This window comes from Convolutriloba macropyga, chromosome 7, assembly GCF_964194025.1.
Source record: "Convolutriloba macropyga chromosome 7, txConMacr16.3, whole genome shotgun sequence".
Classification (NCBI taxonomy): domain Eukaryota; kingdom Metazoa; phylum Xenacoelomorpha; order Acoela; family Convolutidae; genus Convolutriloba; species Convolutriloba macropyga.
The window spans coordinates 37,958,384-37,978,950 of NC_134474.1; the positions used below are offsets into that span (position 1 = coordinate 37,958,384).

Below are 20,567 nucleotides of genomic sequence, written 5' to 3' on the forward strand. Positions count from 1 at the left end.
GTTATTATACTGGTATGTTCGTCCAAAACAAGATAACTCTGCATGCTGAAATCCAGTGTTATTGGCGAAAAACATAAAAGTGCGGCGAGAAATCAATAATCGAAATTTGGTTTGCTTTTGCAATCCAGATGAAAGATAACTGTTTTTATTGATTAGATCAACAACATGTCAATTCAAACAAATGAATCCTTTGTTTCTTAAAAAAAGCTAGGAATATAAGTATAAGTATATATGGGTTGGATAAATAAGTAAAACTAGATACAAAAATGATTCGCACGTATTACATATTTTTCGACTGCTTTTCGACTTTATATTTTTTGCAGAAACGACTACTGTCAGGGGCGAGTTTGGGGAAATAGGAACCGGATAACTCAGACGGAAATTATCCATGATCAAGCACTCCAGAAGAATGATTTGCCACATTCAAAATTGTGGAAAAATGCGCAATATTTTGCAACTTAGATAAAAATGATTCGACAGAGCAGACCAAACTGCGCAAATATGTTGAACTATGGCCGGACAAAAATTTTAAGCATCTATAAGATCACAAAAAGACCTAAAATGCCTTTAAAATATTTGGTAGATAGGCGTGTCTTAAATCATAATATCAAATCAGTTTAGTTGAATCATATTTCTACGACCTCACGGGCAAACATTTTACTGAGCCATGGAAATCCCCCGGGTTTTTTTAGTATCAACAATTAGTCATCGTCAAGAACATTAAGTTAGAAAAAATTATGCTTTTCAATCGAATCGCGGCCGAGTCTTGAGAACAGTTCTTGTTCTGTTGTTTTTGTTTAGTTTTGTAACTTAAGAAAATGGCCATTTAAAATGGCTTGCCTTCAATTGAAATTAGATGCATGTAACGGCTGCTCTCCTTGTGTTTCACAAAGAAAAATTTACACCGCCCAGTTCGTTCTGAGTGGTTACAAAATCTGTCCGGATACTTCGTTTATGCAGTTCGCTTTTGTAACTGTATATCCGCTCTGCTGTACTTACCGTTGCATTAACTATTATGTTCGTAATTATTGGCTAATCTTAGTTTTTTCAACTATCAATTTGAACTGGATTGCTACAGATCACACAATACGGGATCTCTTTATGTATACCAGTTCAATCCGATAGAAAAAACAAATCGAAGACAAAGATATATGTCTAAGACCTGTTTGTGCAAAAATATTTAAATTTAAACTTAAGTTGGCTTTTGCTATTTGTACTCACAAGTTAAGAATACCAGAAGTTGGGGTTGTAACAGTTGAATTTCAGCTCCAATAATTCGTTGATGCAAGACACAGTAACAGAATTTACTGCTCAAGAATAATTTTTGGAATACAAGACACAGTAGCAATTTACTGCTCAGGAATATTTCTAGTTCAAGACACAGTAACACGTTATTTACTGCTCAAGACAATTTGTTTTTGCAATATTTTGCGGAGTTATACTTTAAGCCGTTTTCTGCGGCTGCTACGTTGAGTTCTGTGTGTTGCTTTTGTTATTTTCCCCTTTTTCTCCTTTTTTCTCACGTGACAAACTGTAACTAGAACTATAACTTTAACTATAACTATTAAATGACTAAGACAACAGAAAGTGTTTTGCTTCTATTTTCCCCAAATTCGCAAGCTTGTTATTCCTTAAGCTCAGCTCCAACACCGCCGGCCCTGTTTTCCTTCGTGAAAACATCATCGTCAGTTGGAAGTACTGGAGCGAGCTTCACTACGGGCTTCTTGTAGTATCCATCTTTTGTTCGGATTTTCGCTGATCGAATCACTCCGTCGGAACCTTCAAATGTTTCGGTTATTCGACCCAGGTTGTTATATCCACGTTTGTCACTGTCTTCCACTAACCACACAAGATCACCCTGCTGAAGACTTCTGTCCGTTGTGGTCTGCCATTTCTTTTGACTATTCAACGTTGGCAAGTATTCTTTACGGAATCTGTCCCAGATGAGGTCTGCGTAAGCTTGTGTTTGTCAGAAGAGCTTTCTATGATCAGCAAATTGCTCTGCACCTGATAGATACGGTAAACAAAGGTTCTTGTTGCCAAGTAGGAAATGGTTTGGAGTAATAGCTTCTAAATCGGTAGCATCAGAACTGACTTGTGTCAGCGGTCTAGCATTCAGCATCTGTTCAACAAGACACATCGTGGTTGACAGAACATCCTCCGTGACTGATCGATTGCCCAGCACTGCGTACATTGCCTTCTTGCAACTCCTAACCAGTCTTACCCACACTCCTCCAAAGTGTGGTGCTGCAGGTGGGTTGAACTTCCATCTGATACCCTGTTGAATCAGATGTTCTTCAATTCGAACCTTGTTCCATGCTGCTATATACTCTGCCAGTTCTTTTTCAGCTGCAACGAAGTTTGTCCCGTTATCGCTAATCATTTTGACCGGTTTGCTTCTTCGTGCAATGAATCTCATAATTGCGTTCAGACAACTATCAGTGTTTAGTTTTGGTACAATCTCTATATGTACCGCACGTACAGTAAGGCATGTGAATAGACAGCACCAACGCTTTTCGTTTCTTCGACCAATCTTTACTGTGAATGGTCCGAATTAGTCTACGCCCACATTCGAAAATACTGTTGACACGACTAATCGTTCTTCAGGTAGATCTGCCATTACTGGTGCCTTTGTTTGGGCTCTTCCCTTTCGACATCTAATGCATTTGTTTTCGATCGATCTCAAAGCATTTCATATGCCTAGGATCCAGAATTTTTGCTGGACTATGTTTCTGACATGTTCAGTACCTTCGTGATGATTATTCTTATGTTCATTTTGCAAGAATAATTCAATTACATGGTGCTTCCAATGTGACAGTATTGGATGCTTCGTTTCGAAGCTCAATTGACTTTTACCTATTCTGCCTTGGGCACGAATAAGTCCTTGCTGGTCTATGAATGGTGAAAACTGGAGGACTTTGCTGTTTTTTGGAATTTTCTTTTCAGCTTTGAGAGATTTCATCTCTTCCGCAAACTGTTCTTGCTGCACTAGTCTGAAGATGCTTGCTTGTGCACCCTCTCTTTCTTCAATACTTAGTGTTTTTGCTGCCGGTTTGTGTTTTCTAAATACGCGCTGTACGTATGCCATTGTATTTACTAGTCGATTGAAATTGCTAAGTCGTTCCCACTGAATCATCGGCTTCTTCTCTTCAACCTTAGCTGAGAAGACCATTTCATCGTTTTGTTCGTCTGAAGCAAATGTCAAATTCACCTGTTCAGGCCATTCGCTCTCTCGTTGCCTCAACCAGGCCGACCCAGTGAGCCATTCACTTCTCTTGAGTTCGTCAACATTGATCGCTCGTGTCCCGATGTCAGTTGGATTGTTAATACCACTCACATGATTCCACTGTGAAACATTAGTGATATCCAAAATCTCAGCCACCCTGTTTGCAACAAACACCTGTTGCTTCCGGTGGGAGCTGTGAATCCATTGCAGAACAGTAGTGGAGTCGGTCCAAAATTTAGAATTGTGAACCTTCGATTCGTGTTCCTTCACTATCTGCTCTTTAAGTCTCACCGCCATCACTGCTGCTTGTAGTTCCAAGCGTGGTATGGAAAGGTGTCGCATCGGTGCGACTCGGCATTTTCCGATTACAAATGCTAAGTCTGCTGAGTATTCTTTGGGCTTTGAACGTAGGTATGCCACAGCGCACATTGTGTCTTCAGATGCGTCGGCAAACACATGAAGTTCCCATTTGTCCTTGGCTGTGCTGAAGTATCTTCTATCAATGCTGGTTTCTGCTACTTCTAGAAGCTGCGCCTTCCACTTCAGAAACTCTTCTTCTTCGTTAGGTTCTACTGAGTTGTCCCAATGTTGTCCATTTTTGGTCCAGATGCTCTTCAGGAGTAGTCTCATATGGACACTGAATGGTGCAAACAGTCCAAGAGGATCAAACACTGAAGAAACTAGAGATAAGATCTTCCTTTGGGTGATTGGGGTCTCAACATCTTTGCTTGTACCTCCACAAACCTGTAGACTATCATCGGTAATCGTCCACTGAAGCCCAAGCACGGATGAACCTTCCTTGCCGGGTTCTACTTCAACCTGCTTTGTTTTGCTGATTGATCTTAAGTCCTCTGGGATTGCGTCGGTTACCACGTCGCTGTTGGTGATCCAATTCTTCAGTTCAAATCCATGTTTTGAGAGAAGAGGTTGCAGTTGTTTGAAAACCTTGATTGCTTCCTCAGGTGTTTCTACTGACTTGATGAAATCGTCCTTGTAAAAGTTGTTTTGGATGGCTTTTGCTGCAATAGGGAACTCGTCCTCGTTATCAGTCGCTACTCGCTTTAGAGCGTAGTTGGCACATGTTGGTGAACTTTTTGCTCCGAAAACATGACGCTGATACTCGTAAATTTGCACAGGTTCGTTCATTGTTGGTCGCCACAAGAATCTCAAGCAGCTTTTATCCCGTTCAGGAACTTGCACTTGCAAAAACATTGATTCAATATCTGCGGTTAGGGCAACTGGTCCTTCTCGAAATCTGAATATTGTTCCGATCAATCCGTGTAGTAGATTGGGTCCGGCTATTAATTTGTCATTCAGACATACATCCTTGTATTTTGCTGCAGCGTTGCAAACACCGCGAACTTTACCCGGTTTGTTGGGGTTTAGTACTGGATGGTGTGGCAAATACCATTCCTTTCCGAAAGTGCTTTTGACTTCGGATTTACCGAGGGTCTTCACAAATCCTTTTTCAACATCTGTATCAATTGACTGTTGATACAATTCTTTTAAATCTGGGTCTCGTTGGAATTTTCGTTCCAGTGAGTAAAGCTGACCAAGGGCCGAGCCGTAGTTGTTTGGAAGATTGGGTTCTGGTTCACTCCAGAGCATGCCCACTTCGTACGCTCGCCCGTAATCTTTGTTGTGCTCTCTAAAAACTTCTGAGCTTGCTGCTCTTTCTTTGATTGACTTACAACATTTATTTTGGAAGCATAAGTTTCTATGTCCCACCATGATTGTATAATTTCGGCCACTTTCACATCTTCTGTGGAGGCGAAATGACAAACATTTTGACTTTTCTTGCCTGTCATGGGACCCCTGACTACCCATCCTAATTCTGTTAAGACGGCGAAAGGCTCACTTCGTGTTCCAATCTTATAGTCTAATGGACGTTGAATTTCGTAGGCATCTTGTCCAAGTATGATGCTTACTTCCATCGGGTTGAATCTTCTGTTAGTGAGAACATTCAGGTGTCTGAAGTTGTTCTTCAGTTCCCTGTAATTGTATATTGTGTTTCCCAACGAGATTGATGGGTGTGCAAACGCTTCAACTGAATGCACCTTTGAATTTAGTCCGTTTATTGTGATAGGAACCTTCTCTGTCCTCAAATCTTGCGTCCCATGTATGCCAGCTATGTTCAAGGTAACGTCCGTGCCTTTGGCTTGTAGTTGATCCTTGACACTTTGATCGACGAATGATACTGTTGACCCACTATCGAGGAAAGCGTAGGTAGTCAGCCTGTTACCACCACTCTGAACCGATACAGGAACTATTTGAAGAAAACTAGTAACTTGGTTACTCTGGTTGATTGTTGCTGCGCTTACATTAACTACGTGACTACCCTCGTCCATTTGGTTTTCTGAGTGTAGCAGTCTGTTGTGCTTTTCGGTACATCCATTTATACCGCACGGGTGGACTTTACAATCTTTGATTGCATGCCCTTTCCCCAGATATCCATAACATAAACGTTCTTTTCTCACTGCTGCATAGCGATCGGTGACATTCATATTCTTAAATATTGGACAGTTCCATATTTTATGAGTGCCATCCGCTAGTGGGCAGTTGTTGTTTTGCATTTGCTTCGTTTCGTTCGCATTCGAACTCGCACTAATATTTGACGATTTTGAGAATCGTTTTTCCTTGTCAGCGTTTGGTCGATCATCTTCCTTTCGTTCGCTCTTGGTTGATGGCATTCCTTCATGGACAAAAGTCATTCGAGCTAACCATTTTTCAAGGAGAGTGAGATCGGGTCTATCTTCTTGACGCTCGTCAACGAAGAAGAGCCACTTTTCTTTCAAGTTTGGGGGCAGTTTTTCAATTGCCACTTGCAGTGTTGAACTTGATTGCAGATCGCCTTCATAGTTGTATTGCTTCAGTACATTAACTAGGTTGCTGATTGTTATTGAGTAATTAATTATAGCCGTTGAGTCGTGCATTCGAATTGATTGTTGTTTGCGCAACATGTTAAGCTGAGCGTCGACAATTAGGTAAGGTCGCCCAAACTTCCGTCCCAGGAGTTCCCAAGCTTGAGCGTAAAACTCTCCTGAATAGCCCATTCCTGATATAGCTGACTTTGCTTTACCTGTCAACAAGGTTTTCAAATGGCTCATTTTCTCTGAGTCAGGTATATCGCGATGGTGAACCGTTGCTTTGAACATATTCGACCACTCCGGCCACTCTAGGGGTTTCCGTCGAATGAACTCAACTTCAACTTAGGTAGCTGACTACTACTGCTTGGTTTATTACGCTTAAACTTATCTTGTTCCCGGGCTGAGCTGACACGCTCTCCGCTTGGTGACCGTGACATAAGTACACCTTCGGGATTGAAGCTTACCCTGGGATAATTGTTGTCGATCCTGGTTTTCGCACGCCCGAAACTATGATCGTGCAAGTTGGAGAATTTATCCAAGTTATCGAGCCAACCGGAAACATCTTTATCCTTCGGGCTTTTCCAGTTGAATGGTGATCTACTTCGAATACTAGGGGTTGCACTGTCATCAGATTCTGGTGCTCTTGCGTCAAGAGCTTCTTTCTCGTATTCCAGTTTCAGTGCTCCTTCTTCTTCAAAAAGTTGCATCTCCATTTCAAGCTCCTTCCTTTTCAATTCGAATTCAATTTTCTTCAACCTCAATTTTGATGCAAAGTCATTCTCTAGATCCGCAAGCTTTTCTGCTTTTTTAGCTCGTTTATCAGAGGAGGTCTTTGAATAGTTGTCTTTGTTTGGGTTTCCATGTTCAGCAGTTTGTTGAGAAACTCCTACAACAAATTGTGAAGACTTAGCGGCAGTTGGTTCTGCATCGCTTGTCAATTGTGCGGTTTGATTCTGTTGATCCGTCATGATTGTTTCTCCGTGAATGTATGGTAACCAGTCTGCGTTTAATTTTTGTAAGAAATTTAGTCGTTCGGCTCCGTAACGTTCAAACAATTCAGAATCACGAAGAAAATTTGCTCGCTTTTGGTTAAGAATGCAAAGAGAGTCGTCAAGTTTCAGCACCTGTTTATAGATGGTCTTGAGTTTGCTTGATCTATCGTTGTTTCTGATTAGTTCCTGGCCCTCCTGAATTTTTGCTTCGATTTGTTTTTTGGAGTTGCTAATCTGTCTTTGCAAAATGTCTTGACTCTGTGACGGAGTCACTGCGTTTGTACTTTGGGACTGCAGCTTGAATCTCTACAGTACCTTTTGTTTATTTGCTTTAATTAAGCCTTGCTATTTAACTTCTAATGCACTTTGCCTAATTGGCTTTGCGTTGTTGATTTGCTCGTTGAGTTTTGTTCTCGTGCGTCGATGACTTCGTCACTTCGACTGTTGGGTTGGACAGCAGTTTATTCCACTGTCCGAGTCGGCGGACCAAATGTAACGGCTGCTCTCCTTGTGTTTCACAAAGAAAGTTTTACACCGCCCAGTTCGTTCTGAGTGGTTACAAAATCTCTCCGGATACTTCGTTTATGCAGTTCGCTTTTGTAACTGTATATCCGCTCTGCTGTACTTACCGTTGCATTAACTATTATGTTCGTAATTATTGGCTAATCTTAGTTTTTTCAACTATCAATTTGAACTGGATTGCTACAGATCACACAATACGGGATCTCTTTATGTATACCAGTTCAATCCGATAGAAAAAACAAATCGAAGACAAAGATATATGTCTAAGACCTGTTTGTGCAAAAATATTTAAATTTAAACTTAAGTTGGCTTTTGCTATTTGTACTCACAAGTTAAGAATACCAGAAGTTGGGGTTGTAACAGTTGAATTTCAGCTCCAATAATTCGTTGATGCAAGACACAGTAACAGAATTTACTGCTCAAGAATAATTTTTGGAATACAAGACACAGTAGCAATTTACTGCTCAGGAATATTTCTAGTTCAAGACACAGTAACACGTTATTTACTGCTCAAGACAATTTGTTTTTGCAATATTTTTCGGAGTTATACTGTAAGCCGTTTTCTGCGGCTGCTACGTTGAGTTCTGTGTGTTGCTTTTGTTGTTTTCCCCTTTTTCTCCTTTTTTCTCACGTGACAAACTGTAACTAGAACTAGAACTATAACTATAACTATTAAATGACTAAGACAACAGAAAGTGTTTTGTTTCTATTTTCCCCAACTACGCAAGCTTGTTATTCCTTAAGCTCAGCTCCAACAATGCACAAGAAAAGAATAAGCGAGCACTTTGAGAAAATTTACCTAAAAGAGAAAAAATTTTGGTTTTGCCTAAGTATAACACTCATTGCAAATCTTCTTCTGACCCTTGAGAAAAAGGTTGCGAAGTGAATATATCAGACAAATGAGGTGTGTCGATGCCAATTTCAGAGAAAGAGAGAGATTGGTAAGCTTAACAATTCTTCAAAAAAATTTGCCCATTTTTAGCTCAGTTTGAAATGCACAGGATACAATTAATAGCTCAAAACAGTATTTTACAAGGTATCAGGATAATTTACCAAATTCCATTTTACCCAACGCCACTATACCCAATGCCATTTTACCCAATGCCATTTTACCCAATGCCATTTTACCCAATGCCAACTTACCCAATTTACCCCATTGCTAAATTAACCAGAACGACTATTTAGCCGACTATAAATAAATGGCCCAAGCGTGGTATGGAAAGGTGTCGCATCGGTGCGACTCGGCATTTTCCGATTACAAATGCTAAGTCTGCTGAGTATTCTTTGGGCTTTGAACGTAGGTATGCCACAGCGCACATTGTGTCTTCAGATGCGTCGGCAAACACATGAAGTTCCCATTTGTCCTTGGCTGTGCTGAAGTATCTTCTATCAATGCTGGTTTCTGCTACTTCTAGAAGCTGCGCCTTCCACTTCAGAAACTCTTCTTCTTCGTTAGGTTCTACTGAGTTGTCCCAATGTTGTCCATTTTTGGTCCAGATGCTCTTCAGGAGTAGTCTCATATGGACACTGAATGGTGCAAACAGTCCAAGAGGATCAAACACTGAAGAAACTAGAGATAAGATCTTCCTTTGGGTGATTGGGGTCTCAACATCTTTGCTTGTACCTCCACAAACCTGTAGACTATCATCGGTAATCGTCCACTGAAGCCCAAGCACGGATGAACCTTCCTTGCCGGGTTCTACTTCAACCTGCTTTGTTTTGCTGATTGATCTTAAGTCCTCTGGGATTGCGTCGGTTACCACGTCGCTGTTGGTGATCCAATTCTTCAGTTCAAATCCATGTTTTGAGAGAAGAGGTTGCAGTTGTTTGAAAACCTTGATTGCTTCCTCAGGTGTTTCGACTGACTTGATGAAATCGTCCTTGTAAAAGTTGTTTTGGATGGCTTTTGCTGCAATAGGGAACTCGTCCTCGTTATCAGTCGCTACTCGCTTTAGAGCGTAGTTGGCACATGTTGGTGAACTTTTTGCTCCGAAAACATGACGCTGATACTCGTAAATTTGCACAGGTTCGTTCATTGTTGGTCGCCACAAGAATCTCAAGCAGCTTTTATCCCGTTCAGGAACTTGCACTTGCAAAAACATTGATTCAATATCTGCGGTTAGGGCAACTGGTCCTTCTCGAAATCTGAATATTGTTCCGATCAATCCGTGTAGTAGATTGGGTCCGGCTATTAATTTGTCATTCAGACATACATCCTTGTATTTTGCTGCAGCGTTGCAAACACCGCGAACTTTTCCCGGTTTGTTGGGGTTTAGTACTGGATGGTGTGGCAAATACCATTCCTTTCCGAAAGTGCTTTTGACTTCGGATTTACCGAGGGTCTTCACAAATCCTTTTTCAACATCTGTATCAATTGACTGTTGATACAATTCTTTTAAATCTGGGTCTCGTTGGAATTTTCGTTCCAGTGAGTAAAGCTGACCAAGGGCCGAGCCGTAGTTGTTTGGAAGATTGGGTTCTGGTTCACTCCAGAGCATGCCCACTTCGTACGCTCGCCCGTAATCTTTGTTGTGCTCTCTAAAAACTTCTGAGCTTGCTGCTCTTTCTTTGATTGACTTACAACATTTATTTTGGAAGCATAAGTTTCTATGTCCCACCATGATTGTATAATTTCGGCCACTTTCACATCTTCTGTGGAGGCGAAATGACAAACATTTTGACTTTTCTTGCCTGTCATGGGACCCCTGACTACCCATCCTAATTCTGTTAAGACGGCGAAAGGCTCACTTCGTGTTCCAATCTTATAGTCTAATGGACGTTGAATTTCGTAGGCATCTTGTCCAAGTATGATGCTTACTTCCATCGGGTTGAATCTTCTGTTAGTGAGAACATTCAGGTGTCTGAAGTTGTTCTTCAGTTCCCTGTAATTGTATATTGTGTTTCCCAACGAGATTGATGGGTGTGCAAACGCTTCAACTGAATGCACCTTTGAATTTAGTCCGTTTATTGTGATAGGAACCTTCTCTGTCCTCAAATCTTGCGTCCCATGTATGCCAGCTATGTTCAAGGTAACGTCCGTGCCTTTGGCTTGTAGTTGATCCTTGACACTTTGATCGACGAATGATACTGTTGACCCACTATCGAGGAAAGCGTAGGTAGTCAGCCTGTTACCACCACTCTGAACCGATACAGGAACTATTTGAAGAAAACTAGTAACTTGGTTACTCTGGTTGATTGTTGCTGCGCTTACATTAACTACGTGACTACCCTCGTCCATTTGGTTTTCTGAGTGTAGCAGTCTGTTGTGCTTTTCGGTACATCCATTTATACCGCACGGGTGGACTTTACAATCTTTGATTGCATGCCCTTTCCCCAGATATCCATAACATAAACGTTCTTTTCTCACTGCTGCATAGCGATCGATGACATTCATATTCTTAAATATTGGACAGTTCCATATTTTATGAGTGCCATCCGCTAGTGGGCAGTTGTTGTTTTGCATTTGCTTCGTTTCGTTCGCATTCGAACTCGCACTAATATTTGACGATTTTGAGAATCGTTTTTCCTTGTCAGCGTTTGGTCGATCATCTTCCTTTCGTTCGCTCTTGGTTGATGGCATTCCTTCATGGACAAAAGTCATTCGAGCTAACCATTTTTCAAGGAGAGTGAGATCGGGTCTATCTTCTTGACGCTCGTCAACGAAGAAGAGCCACTTTTCTTTCAAGTTTGGGGGCAGTTTTTCAATTGCCACTTGCAGTGTTGAACTTGATTGCAGATCGCCTTCATAGTTGTATTGCTTCAGTACATTAACTAGGTTGCTGATTGTTATTGAGTAATTAATTATAGCCGTTGAGTCGTGCATTCGAATTGATTGTTGTTTGCGCAACATGTTAAGCTGAGCGTCGACAATTAGGTAAGGTCGCCCAAACTTCCGTCCCAGGAGTTCCCAAGCTTGAGCGTAAAACTCTCCTGAATAGCCCATTCCTGATATAGCTGACTTTGCTTTACCTGTCAACAAGGTTTTCAAATGGCTCATTTTCTCTGAGTCAGGTATATCGCGATGGTGAACCGTTGCTTTGAACATATTCGACCACTCCGGCCACTCTCGGGGTTTCCGTCGAATGAACTCAACTTCAACTTAGGTAGCTGACTACTACTGCTTGGTTTATTACGCTTAAACTTATCTTGTTCCCGGGCTGAGCTGACACGCTCTCCGCTTGGTGACCGTGACATAAGTACACCTTCGGGATTGAAGCTTACCCTGGGATAATTGTTGTCGATCCTGGTTTTCGCACGCCCGAAACTATGATCGTGCAAGTTGGAGAATTTATCCAAGTTATCGAGCCAACCGGAAACATCTTTATCCTTCGGGCTTTTCCAGTTGAATGGTGATCTACTTCGAATACTAGGGGTTGCACTGTCATCAGATTCTGGTGCTCTTGCGTCAAGAGCTTCTTTCTCGTATTCCAGTTTCAGTGCTCCTTCTTCTTCAAAAAGTTGCATCTCCATTTCAAGCTCCTTCCTTTTCAATTCGAATTCAATTTTCTTCAACCTCAATTTTGATGCAAAGTCATTCTCTAGATCCGCAAGCTTTTCTGCTTTTTTAGCTCGTTTATCAGAGGAGGTCTTTGAATAGTTGTCTTTGTTTGGGTTTCCATGTTCAGCAGTTTGTTGAGAAACTCCTACAACAAATTGTGAAGACTTAGCGGCAGTTGGTTCTGCATCGCTTGTCAATTGTGCGGTTTGATTCTGTTGATCCGTCATGATTGTTTCTCCGTGAATGTATGGTAACCAGTCTGCGTTTAATTTTTGTAAGAAATTTAGTCGTTCGGCTCCGTAACGTTCAAACAATTCAGAATCACGAAGAAAATTTGCTCGCTTTTGGTTAAGAATGCAAAGAGAGTCGTCAAGTTTCAGCACCTGTTTATAGATGGTCTTGAGTTTGCTTGATCTATCGTTGTTTCTGATTAGTTCCTGGCCCTCCTGAATTTTTGCTTCGATTTGTTTTTTGGAGTTGCTAATCTGTCTTTGCAAAATGTCTTGACTCTGTGACGGAGTCACTGCGTTTGTACTTTGGGACTGCAGCTTGAATCTCTACAGTACCTTTTGTTTATTTGCTTTAATTAAGCCTTGCTATTTAACTTCTAATGCACTTTGCCTAATTGGCTTTGCGTTGTTGATTTGCTCGTTGAGTTTTGTTCTCGTGCGTCGATGACTTCGTCACTTCGACTGTTGGGTTGGACAGCAGTTTATTCCACTGTCCGAGTCGGCGGACCAAATGTAACGGCTGCTCTCCTTGTGTTTCACAAAGAAAGTTTTACACCGCCCAGTTCGTTCTGAGTGGTTACAAAATCTCTCCGGATACTTCGTTTATGCAGTTCGCTTTTGTAACTGTATATCCGCTCTGCTGTACTTACCGTTGCATTAACTATTATGTTCGTAATTATTGGCTAATCTTAGTTTTTTCAACTATCAATTTGAACTGGATTGCTACAGATCACACAATACGGGATCTCTTTATGTATACCAGTTCAATCCGATAGAAAAAACAAATCGAAGACAAAGATATATGTCTAAGACCTGTTTGTGCAAAAATATTTAAATTTAAACTTAAGTTGGCTTTTGCTATTTGTACTCAAAAGTTAAGAATACCAGAAGTTGGGGTTGTAACAGTTGAATTTCAGCTCCAATAATTCGTTGATGCAAGACACAGTAACAGAATTTACTGCTCAAGAATAATTTTTGGAATACAAGACACAGTAGCAATTTACTGCTCAGGAATATTTCTAGTTCAAGACACAGTAACACGTTATTTACTGCTCAAGACAATTTGTTTTTGCAATATTTTTCGGAGTTATACTGTAAGCCGTTTTCTGCGGCTGCTACGTTGAGTTCTGTGTGTTGCTTTTGTTGTTTTCCCCTTTTTCTCCTTTTTTCTCACGTGACAAACTGTAACTAGAACTAGAACTATAACTATAACTATTAAATGACTAAGACAACAGAAAGTGTTTTGTTTCTATTTTCCCCAACTACGCAAGCTTGTTATTCCTTAAGCTCAGCTCCAACAATGCACAAGAAAAGAATAAGCGAGCACTTTGAGAAAATTTACCTAAAAGAGAAAAAATTTTGGTTTTGCCTAAGTATAACACTCATTGCAAATCTTCTTCTGACCCTTGAGAAAAAGGTTGCGAAGTGAATATATCATCAGACAAATGAGGTGTGTCGATGCCAATTTCAGAGAAAGAGAGAGATTGGTAAGCTTAACAATTCTTCAAAAAAATTTGCCCATTTTTAGCTCAGTTTGAAATGCACAGGATACAATTAATAGCTCAAAACAGTATTTTACAAGGTATCAGGATAATTTACCAAATTCCATTTTACCCAACGCCACTATACCCAATGCCATTTTACCCAATGCCATTTTACCCAATGCCATTTTACCCAATGCCAACTTACCCAATTTACCCCATTGCTAAATTAACCAGAACGACTATTTAGCCGACTATAAATAAATGGCCCGTGGGACTTGATATGAAACTATCACAACGGAACATGGGATTAGCCGATTATATAACTAAATGGCCTGTGGGACTTGATATGAAACTATCACAACCAAACATGGGATTATATTGTCCACAAATATTTTATCATCCTTCTAATAGCGACTGCTAATTTGTAATTGGATAATTGAACGAAAAGATCAAAGAGCATTGGGTAATTTGGTATTGGGTAAAATGGCATTGGGTAAAATGGCATTGGGTAAAATGGCGTAGGGTAAAATGGCGTCAGGTAAAATGGCGTAGGGTAAAATTGTCATGTAACCATTTTACAACTAAAGAAAATCGTAAATTTTTTGCCAAGATTTGACTCAAGACTCGTCAAGATAAGTTGAAATCAGGTGCGATCAGTTCTAATATTTCAATCCAGGAGGTGTATTTCAATGGAAACGAACTGATCAAGACTATTCGTTCGGGGGGTAAATACAAAATTCGGCCCTGGATTATAGTATGCAATCTCTAGAGTATTTTAACTAGCTTAATGGACAATGCTTCTCTGCTATAATGTTAAGAGCAATGACTTACTAACGTTGAACGACCAATATTTTTTTTGTCAAAATGGCCTTTTTTTGTCAAAATGATACGTTTTTGACTGAAATCGACAGATTTTTGTAAGTCATTGCGCATCATTTTAAGTCTTGTACATAACATATTTCTCAAATGTAGCGTGATGAAAAGATCAAACCAACTTCATGAAAACAGCCCAGTACAGTTGTACTGAAGTGTGCTACACTCAGTAACACTATTTGATAATCTTAGTGCTATTTTGAGAATTTACGTTATAGTGCGTGAAGCACAAACTTGATTTGGACAAAGTCCATTTTAACGTGTGAACAAATTTACTAAGTAGTTTTGAATAAGCTACTATTTTAAGATCACTAACTAAAACTGAGAATACTATGACGACACTCGTTATCTCTATCCAATAGGATACTAGAGAACCACGTGTCCGCAAGTATAAAAGGAGCTTGCACGCTCAACCACCAACACTTTTTGGTCCCCGATAACTTCTGATTTAAAATCATACTCCCGTATTGCTCCCTTGCTCAATCTCAACTTACTTGAGATATTTTTCTAACTTAGAATATTTTGTGACTTGTTCTTAGTTAAGAACTCTCTAAGTCATAAAATATTAACTTAGCACAAAATTGGAAATCAGGTAAGTTAAACTTAACTACTCTAAGTTATAATTTAATATCTCTTAAACTCTATCTAAGTTACAAGTTAACTTAGAATAATTTAACCTGTACTATCTAGTGCTATCTCAGTCTTAACAACTTTAATTTTTCTATCCCTTCATGCTCGGTTCATAATTGATGCTGTTTAACATAACTTATTAATTCATATTTGCATTTAACTTTCTTTAATACTTAACTATATACCAAGAGTAGAACTAGGGGTTGAACTCTCAAGTTATACATGTGGTCCCGCGATTAACCCCGTCGTTTAAGTATCTAATGTACGGACCAGCAGTATACAGTCATAAAGAAAAGTGTGAAAAAGAAGAGTTAGAATTAGGACAATAAAGTCATATCATTTTAGAAGAAGCTTCTATTGAACTCTTTTTTAATTGCTCACATTTTTGCTAGCGTCTGGATGTCGAAGCTTCTTTTTGCCTTCAATTTCATGATTTGAATTTTGATTTGATTGATACTGTTTTAAAAATGCTCCCTGAGCTTTCGAAATTAAATATCTTAGCAAATAGCTGAATTTACTTTTTTAAAATCATTATCATTTCAGTTATCGGTCACTTAGCGGACACGTGATGACTATCTTCGGCGAAAATCTGACGGTCTAAATGAAATTTTGTTTTGCATAAAAACAACGAGTTGATAGGTATGTTTGTGATAGATGAAAAACCCGATAAATGAGTTCTCATCTCACGAAATGACAAGATAAAAACATGAGCTCATTCGATTCTTTTTAACGGTAAAATCAATATGAGTTTTGGCTGTTAGAAGCGACTACACGTCGACAAATTCGAACCAGGTTGGTTTGGAATCCTTGCCTAAAATATCACTTTTGGAATTGCTTTCTGAAAAAGTGTTGTTGATTTGTCTGCTTAAAATAGGGTAAACTGCAAATAATAAAAATGATGTCCTTAAAATTTCATGTCTTGATTTCGTGCAGTGCAAACGTAGCTGCAGCTGAATTACATAAAGAGTTTGCGCACTGAACAAATTTTGATCGGCGCAGTTTTCGTTGTTCAATTTCAATGAATAAACAGATTTTTGAAAATGAGAATTCTGAAGAATAGATCGATTTACATGTAACAGTAATAATAAATGAAAAGAGCAATAATTGAAAAAACATTCATTTTTTTTGCTTCAGTTTCACAGATCGATTTGAGGTTTCAATTTGCGTGAAAAGTACAACAAGATTATTACAAAAACTAGGAGTGGCTATACAAAAAATGTTCTATTTACCTTTTTTAAATCAATTGTTGTGAAAATCTCCACAAACAGTGCGTATGTAAAGAAAAGGAGATGGCAAACTTAAATATTGAGCCAGAACGAATAACAAATTTTTACTTAAAAAAGCAAACGAAAGTACAATTTTGAAGTAGCGGCTCTTCAAAAAAATAAATAGAATAAAACCTCAGCTGAAGGTAATATCTGCGCGTTTGAAAGCCATTGAAATATACGAAAACAGTTTTTAGATTTATTGTGAAAACAGTAAAATAGAGGAAATGAATAATCAAACTTAAACAAATCAGAATCTAATTCTGAAGACCAAAACAAAGAGCGAACAAGCGGCGCCTCAAATTATCGAATAGAAAATAAAAACAACATTTTCAATATTAAGCGCTCACTGCTCTATATTCATGGATAGTTTTGTGAATTTTTGATGAGAAATAGTAGCGCCAGAAAATTTGATGGTCATTTCCTTTTATAGCCGCGCTGCACCTTCGCATACCTGCAGTTTCAGTTTTAAAATTGTACATCGCTGCACAAGTATTTTTTAGTATTGTGCTTATACTGCTTACCTTAAAGCAGAGTTTATCCGCTGAAATTAGCTGGAAGAATTTGTTGTGATAGAAAATAGTTCCTTTTTAATATTTCCCAACAGTCTTTCATGTAGTTTAGAGTAAAGCGCAATTGATTGGAGTTTTTCAGAAGCTCTTGAATTAAAAACTCACATAACTCAAAACTAAGATTAAACCGAAGGCTTTGGGATTTTTCTCTTAAAGTAGCTGAAATAAAACGGCTTAAAAATCTTACTTCAAAGGCGATTAATAGTATCTGAAAGACCAATTAATTCGGATAAAATTCAATTGAAGCAATGAAATTAGGCTTATAGTTTGTTACGGTTTCGTTTCTGCCATCAATGCTTTTATGTTTCCTATTTAAGTTCAATACTCAAAATTGACTAAACGAACTTGCGAATATGAAACCACTTTAAACATTCTGTGTACATAGTTAATCTCATCGCATTTTTTAGAATCAATTTTAACTGACTAACCACTAAAGATTTCATCAAAACTTGTCGAAATACCAACAGTTGCTCAATTTCTCCATGAAAGAACTCTTCAAGGCACTTTAATTCTAGAAAAACCCGAAACAGTGGCAAAAATCTCCTTAAGAGTTTTTCAATTTTCCACGCTTCAATTTCGCCACTGCTAAAATATGAAAAACTGAGAGGATAAATGTCGGCAAAAAAGTAATCTATTCAACTACATAGGGGGTGAAATATCTGCGATAATGTTTTAATTGCAAAAGGAAGTTGCTTGAATGCGTTACCAAACTACGTCTAAAATTACAGCTAAAATTAAAACTTTATATGCACTATTAAAACAAAAATATAAGTTTTCAAATTCAGAAAATGCCCAAGAACTCGCTTAATTCAAAACACTTTGTAATTTCCTCATAGTTTTTCTTCATACCAATTTTACAATATTTGTTTCTTGCTGTGTACTATTAATCCGTCTTTGCTGACTGTAACGCATGTTCACACATGACTTCTGATAATTTGAAACAAGATAAAGCGAGAGAAATTGAAGGCATTATGTTGCAATTGAATCCTGCTAAGCTTGATCGGTGTTTTTGCAATTTTCAACTGCACCGAAATTGCTCAGAAAAAATGAACGGTCTGCATTTGAGTACGAATGATGTTTCTGAAAATAGTTTTTGTTTTTTTAGATTCTGAGAGTAAGTCATTATTGTCAATAAATGTCGCTTTATAGTATAAAATTTAACACGCGTTTTTTTTCCTGAATTTTTTTGAGATGCATGCAATGCTGACATTAAACTGCAGTAAAAATTAAATTTTCCTATAGTTTTTAAATTTTTCTAACTTGCACTTGTTGTTTGATTCACAGTTTTGACATCTTTCGTTATTTTGTGCAGGTTAATTTTTACGGTTCAAGGAAGTCTCAGTCAGTTCTCAAAGTTATTGCTTTTATAATTTCTTTTCAACTTTATTTTTGCTACGAGTTGGAGAGATATTTGCATCAAATCTGGTGGATGAGTTAAGGAGTGAAGATTTAACACAACTTGATATTTTTTTCAAAAATTTATTTTTGGGACTGATTGTGTTTAATTGTTGTTTTAATAATGCAGACAATTTGCATTGGCGCTCCTTGTCTTTTCAAAAATCTGTTCCAGAATATTGATGATTTTTGAAGACAGAGTGGAATGGTGGTTTTAATCAAGTCGAACCAGAAAGAGATAGTGGCTTTACGGAGTGATTTTTCTACACTCTGGTTTTTAAATAAAGAGCAAGAACGTTGGCTGAACACAAAATTTCTTGATAATTGTTGTTTCCACATACAGCAAATTGACTTTCAATTATCTTGTTTTTAAAAAATTTTGACCAACTATTTTTCAGAATTGGTTATAGATTTCAATTTAGTTGTAATCTAACTCTGATGTTAAAGCAAGCAATATTTTTATACAGTTGTTTGAGGACTGCATTGTTTTAATCCGAATGATCTAGATTGTATTGGTGCGTTGTCCTTTTTTTAATATCTGTTGGCCATTTTTAATGTCAATGAGAAGTCAAATTTGAGCGGTGATCTTAATCACTGTGGAGTATTCAATGGAGCGAAATTTTATTCTAATTCTTTTTAATGAGAAAATAGAGATTGGTGTTTGAAGAAAATTTCCGTTTCTGAAAGCAAATTTCTGACGTGCAGAAATTTGATTATTCTTTTTGCTGTTTTTTTTCTCCAACATTTTTAAAGCACGTTTTTAAAAACAACGTATTAAAAAAGTCATACACCTGCTATATTAATACAAAGACCAATTGAAAAAATTAGGGCATTGAATGGTTTATATGACTTAGACACTTTTTCAAAAAAATGTCTGCCATTTTTTGTGTTCTGGTTTTTGCGGTTCTCTTATGTTAACTTGTTCCTTATTCCTATTAACGACCCATCTCAATGACTATCATTGGTTTTCCAAAATTAGCTAATTAAATGTTGTAATTTACTTTTCAAAGTTGATCTTTTTTGTGACAACCTGTTTAAATAATCAATAAATTTGCAAGTCTGGCCCAATTTTGTATCTTTTTTTGTCTTATAACTTAACAAACTCAATCCAATCAAATAAATAATTAATTTTTTTGTTTCGTTTCAACGCTCATACTTTCCTTGACATTGAATTGGACTGAATACAAACTAATTGTATTCAGTACATATTAGCAAAATATTTGATTATTTGTCCTCTTTTCGTCGTCTGTTTGTTGTCTTATAATTTAGTGTTCTAACACATGCATTTCACCATAACAACCCGGCAAAAATGAATCTAATTAATGATCTGAAATCGTATCTGTGGTTTGTCATAAATTTAACTTTTTTCTTAAAATATTATAGTGGATTTTTGAGTCAAGCTGGTTTTTGTTGCTTTTCTTGTGATCTGATTGCTTATTATCAAAACAAATTTCATTTCCATGATGGTATGGCGTAGTTGTAGTAAATTTTAGTGGCTTCAAATTCTTGTGATTGATTTTATTGCCTTAGGTAGCATTTTTTCTGAAAGGTTTTTGTTGAATCTTTGAATTTTGCTTCCATTTGCTGTTTTTTATTTCTTATTTCACTAGACGAAACTGCTAATGGCTCTGTTAATGATGTTTGCTTCAGTCATAAGGGATTTTAGTCTCTAATTTCGTGTTGTTTAATCACTGCAGCAAATTTTTAAAGAGGTTTCTGTTTTTTCAATAAAAATCCTCAATTACATTGTTATTTTAATAGTATGTTGTTGACTTCCACATGTCTGATGCATTGTGTAAATATTCCAAGGATGCATATTTTTGTTACCTACACAGAGTTTTATTTTTAATGTTTTTTTGAGCTCCAGTGTTCGGAAAAAAGTTTTCAATTGTTTTGAAGATTTCTTCCATGTATGCTTTCGAGCATATAGGATCACATACTCTGGAATGCCATTGCTTGATTTTACTAGAAAGTTATTGATTAGCAGTTGCTTATTCAATTTTCTTCCTTGGA

At 37.9% G+C, this 20,567-nt stretch overlaps 1 protein-coding gene across 3 annotated transcripts in view; it reads right to left on the reverse strand.

The window, feature by feature from the left end:
* Positions 1–20,567, reverse strand: part of LOC142342842 (glutamate receptor ionotropic, kainate 2-like) — a 159,149-nt gene that overhangs the window by 134,788 nt on the left and 3,794 nt on the right. Inside the window, exon 1 of one of the 3 annotated variants that reach the window (XM_075394456.1) lies at positions 16,552–16,769. The exons of the other annotated variants lie outside the window; for them this stretch is intronic. The gene's annotated coding sequence lies outside the window, so the exon portion shown is untranslated. Of the gene's footprint in view, positions 1–16,551; positions 16,770–20,567 lie in introns of those variants that run through there. 3 annotated transcript variants of the gene reach the window in all.